At 32.8% G+C, this 5,388-nt stretch overlaps 1 long non-coding RNA gene across 1 annotated transcript in view; it reads left to right on the top strand.

Moving 5' to 3' along the window:
* Positions 1-626: 626 nt before the first annotated feature.
* The window catches only part of LOC136795495 (uncharacterized), an 8,936-nt gene continuing 4,174 nt past the window's right edge, over positions 627-5,388 (top strand). Inside the window, exons 1-2 of the long non-coding RNA XR_010843125.1 lie at positions 627-718; positions 805-892. This is a non-coding gene — a long non-coding RNA (uncharacterized lncRNA). The remainder of the gene's footprint in view (positions 719-804; positions 893-5,388) is intronic.

The raw sequence follows: 5,388 nt of genomic DNA on the forward strand, positions 1-5,388 counted from the left end.
GGAATCCCTACTTTCTATACTATTAAGGGGTGGTAATTTTGGAAATTTTAAGATCCAAGTATGTTTCTATCTTCAAAGGAACAAAAAGGATTTTTTTTTTAAAAATTGTTCAACAAGACCCATCGAGGGAATACAGGAATAGCTATGTTGGATGGTTTTATCCAGGGGGCATTTATTGATATGACTATTAATGCTAAGATAAAATTCACCAAAAAAAAAAAAATATTTCTTTAGACGATATTTTAGTGGTTATCCAAAACAAAATTGATATATTAGTAACACTCTTTTGAGCAGGTTATTTTGAATTATTTTTTTTAAAGACATAAGTTTTAATATATTAGCTGAAAATCAATAAGTTATGTATTTTTGTGCAAGTAATTAATATTTCTAGGAACCCCTACTTTCTATACTGTTAAGGGGGTGCTAATTTTGGACAATGATGGACACCGAATATTAACAAAATATTAAGATCCAAGTGTGTTTCTATCTTCAAAGGAACAAAGAGGATTTTTTTTAAAATTGTTCAACAAGACCCATCGAGGGAATACAGGAATAATTATGTTGGATGGTCTTACGTATATCTATAAATCATATGATTTATTTTTTTATGTTATGAAAATGAAGTAATATTTTTTAAAATAATAATCGATGTATTTCATATTCATACTGTGAAATGGCAACACTGCGTGGCCAACACTGAGGAAGAAATAGAGAGAAGGTTAGTTTTGGCGTAGTTGTTATTGTGAAATACGTTAGACCTGTGAAAGATGTTTTTATTTTTGTTTTATGTGTTTTAATGACTAGGAATAATATTTTAATTAATAATGGTCGAAGAATACATATTTGATGTGAAGAAAAGCGATTCATAGCCAAAGTCAGCCAGACTATTAAGGTGATTTTAAAAGTCAGTTCTCTATTTAGTAATGTTTCTTAAAGTGTACTATTTATTTGCTGTATTGTGAATAGTTTTTGACTTGAAGTTATTGTTCCAAGGCAATAAAGTACGTTGGAATGCCCAAAAATGTTCCTAATGGTATTCGTACAAGCTCAAGGAAAAAGGCAGTTATCTCACCCCAATTTTTTATTACTTTAATGAAAACTATGCATAATCACTAGTAAAAATTGATGAGTCTGCCAAGTATAGGTAGGGGGAATAAAAAATTGGCGGCTGTTTCAAAGCGTTAAAAAAAACTAATTTTTATTCGGAGCTATAGAGCTCCGAATAAAAATTAGTAATAATTAATAAAATTAAAAATTATAAAAATATATCTTAAAACTATCTACAGCAACAGAAAATCTATGAGAACATCATTTAAAGTAGAATAAATTTGCTAAAATATTATCCCTTATAAAGCTATTTACGTTAAATAGTTCTCGAGATATATCTTTTTAAAAAGCAATATTTTTTAAAAATGTACTAAAAGATCAGTAATTTGTGAACTTATTTTGAAAAATCTATATTTTAAAAACCATTTGAGTTATAAGTGTCATAAACTACTTTATAGTAAGTTAAATTTCCTTCATTTTGAGTGTAGACAGACATATGTGCATCTTCTGGATCTAGAGATATATTTTTTCAAAAATCCAACATTTTATACGAACAACTAGAAATTAACATTTTGTGAGTTTATTTTGTCAAATATCATAAAAACTGCTACTCCTACAAAGATAAACGTTATCAACTATTGTATAGTAAATTTAACTAGTTTTAATTTGAGTGCTGACAGACATCTATACGTCCGATGGTTTCTGAAATAAAACTTTTCAAAATTCAGACTAATTGCCCGAACAACTATAAATCAATTTATTTTAGGAAATATCATGAAAACTGCTTTATAGTACATTAAATTAGCTTTAATTTGAGTGCCAGTAGACATCAGTACGTCACATAGTTCCTGAGAGATATATTTCTCAAAATAAATTAACTAACTACTGATATTTCTGTACATTTTTATGAAATATTGCTTTTTAAAAAAGCTATATCTCGAGAACTATTGAACGTAAATGCTCTATTAGAGCTAATATTTCAGCAAATTTACTTTCCTTTAAATAATATTCTTTTAGATTTTCTAGTGTTGTAGGTAGTTTTTAAGATATAGAATGAATGAAAAAATAAGGTTTTGAAACAGCTGCCATATTTTATTCCTGCTACCTATTCTTGGATGACTTATCAGTTTTGACTAGTAATTATAGATACTTTTCATTAAAGTAATAAAAAATTGGGGTGAAACAACTTCTTTTTTTTTTCTTCTTGGCTCTTGTACTCAATAAATAAATCTCACTTGATCAAACCTATTTAATCTTAGTTTTCCTCACTCTGTGTAAATGAAAAATATAACTCTAAAATGAACAGAGCAGAAGAATAACAGTAAAAATGCAGCAGAAGTTCCATCCCGTTTGAGATGATACCGCAATGAAGTGCTGAAATTGCTGTTGTGGCACAAATGAAGTCGGTTCTAGCACCGATCGATGGTTAAGTAAAACGAGAGATGTTCCGCTCCTCTCCGTTGCACGGTCCAACAGAGCGTGGTAAGAAGTCATCCACTTCTTCAGTGGTCTGCAGTGCAAGCCGATTCTCTGTACCCGGGATCAATCGGATAATTAGGCATGTGATAAGCAGTAAAAAGTACGGCTGTTTTAAACATTTAAAATGATTGAAGATAGTATTTTTATACTTTAAACAAACCAAAATGTTTATAAAACAATAAAATTCTGCACTAATTTAGTAAACTTATAAATTAAACAATAGTTTACCTTGTTTGAATCAAATTAAATTTTCTAAATACTCTCACACCGATGCAAACACTTAAAAATTAAACTACTCTAATTAAAAATTTAAACTTTTGTCCTAACACAGTCCTAACAACATATGCTGAAGACACATGTATACTGTCTGTAAACAACGACCCAACTAATGCATCACAAACACTTTAGGCACACATAACATCTATTGAAGAATGGTGTAAAAAATGGAGAATCAAAATAAATCCTGACAAATCCCACCAGATCACCTTTACTCTCCGTCGTAAACCTCTGCCCTCCTCTCCTACAGAGACTTACTTGGAATCCACACACAAGACTGAAACGTCAAGAAACTGCTCGTAGATTCCGATTGCTACAACACTTACTTGACAAACGCTCTAAACTTCCCATTCACTACAAAAAAACCGTGCCCGTGTAGGCCTCCTCATATTTCCGTGACAACGTATACTCTATGCTAATATTACATAAATATAAATTAAAATCAATCCAATGTTATATATTTGAAATAATAAACCAGTTCACATATTGAATTCAGATATTTATTTTTGCTTGGTTATACAAAATATTTATACAGTTATACTTAATTCTAAGACTTTATTTCCAATATTCTATTCATAATCGGACGATGGTAGGAGAAATATGAAATGAGTGGCATCAATTCTGCTGTGATATGCCTGGAGAATGTCAAGTCGATCACTGTTCCTCCTAGCGTCGTTCCACTATTTGTATTTGTCAAGCAATCTAAATTGAACTTTCGCTTCATAAATTGGGTGAATGCTTTGTTTGACTGTAGATTGATGTTAAAGTCGCCACAAATCAGAATAGGCATTTTAGAATCAATCTCATACAATTCCACATCATCGTCCGACGAAACGTAAGGAAGTAGCGCTTGATGGAACATCAATCCAATATTAGCGATCGTTGAATTTGGATGAACATAAACTGCGCCAAGGACGAATTTCAGCGATACATCTTTATTGAAGTACGTTATTTCGGCCAAACAAACATCCCCGGTGTTTTTTGTCATATAAAATTTATTTGACAAATTAAAGCCAAGTCCGTTAGCGGTCGACAATGATGAAATATTTCGATAAATTGCAACACCTCCCGCTGCATTTGAATCAGAATCAGAGTTATTATTTTTTCGAGCTATACACTCATAATCTTTAATTTCTAATGGTTCACTTCAGCTTCACTGAGCTTAAATATTCTACAAGTTCAACTGTCATTGGCATTTCTTCCGACACAGCCTCTTTCGGGTCGTTGTTTAGCCATAGCAATATATGAGCGTGTGGGCTGCCGCGATGCTAAAACTCTATGCGCATAAAGTAATCAACCACGTAATATTTGCCAAATGGATTATGGCACTGTTTTGCTTTTAACATATTCATCAGAATGCTAACCATTTTGTTGAAGTATATGCAACATACAACAGGATCTTCACTAACCAAATCACATCGCTGACTAATATTTAGTTCTTCTGTATTTATATCAGGGTATTTTTTACTCAATCTATGCAGAATCTTTAACAATTTCATCCATTTTATTTCATTGGCACTTAAAGTTAGGAATACCGTTGGTTTTCCAAGCTGCCGTATCATAGCAAACAAATCTCTTTTGCGAGAAGCCCAATACTGCACTGAATTTGGCACGGTCTTTAAGAATGCAAGATTCTTTGTAGCATATTCCTCCATAAATTTTGGATCCTCTAACATTCGACGAGTAATAGTCTCTGTTCCACTAACACTGCGAAACGTATGATAAACTTCTTCGACCATCCGAAGCCGCAATATTTTCATTGCAACATACAAGATCTTTTGCGCTGTTGAACCACGCCTGTCACTTCGTCTGATTTCACTTGAAGCCATCATATACGGCGTTACAGATATACCCATATTAAATTGTCGAGGCTCTCCGTAATAAATTCCAGGGAAGGATAACTCCTCGGAATGCTGATCATATATTATATTCAACGGCGTTGCTTTCTGTCCAGGCGCAATGTACAAGCAGTCATCTTCATTCCACATGACGGTGTGTTGTCGCGATGCAAGAATCTCCGAATCGGTGTGTGATTCTGGTGATATTGTTTCAATCTCATCTTTTTCATCATTTTCATCTTCCATGATATCTTGGCAATTGAACAATGCCATATCCACTTTTATTCCATAACGACGATACAAAGTTGATTTCTCTAACACATCCAACCACTGTTTCACTGTACTTTTGCACATGTATCCTTTTAGATAGGTGGATTTATGCGCAAGATTTCTTTTGATATTCACATTAATTACTTCATCATCGTTCAAACTTCGCGGCAAACATTTTACCATTTCTTGTACATCAACTGGTACGTTGATAACTTGTCCAATAATTCCATACGAAAAATTAAATCGCAATCTTCTTACTTGCATAAACGGCAATCGCGGCGATATAAGTCTTTCGCTGATCGGATCTAACGGCGGCAAATTTGGCGGAACTTTAGGATACGAGAATCCATTAACTTTTGCCATATTTGGCATAGTCTTCAAACACAATGACCGAAGACAAGTGCTACATACGTTTGTGTAATCATCTTCATTCAGTGGAATCTTTTCCTTCGTATGCCAGTCGGCAATAACTTTCATT

The sequence above is a fragment of the Halyomorpha halys genome, unplaced genomic scaffold, assembly GCF_000696795.3.
Source record: "Halyomorpha halys isolate HHAL.00 unplaced genomic scaffold, Hhal_1.1 Scaffold13.1, whole genome shotgun sequence".
Classification (NCBI taxonomy): Eukaryota; Metazoa; Arthropoda; class Insecta; order Hemiptera; family Pentatomidae; genus Halyomorpha; species Halyomorpha halys.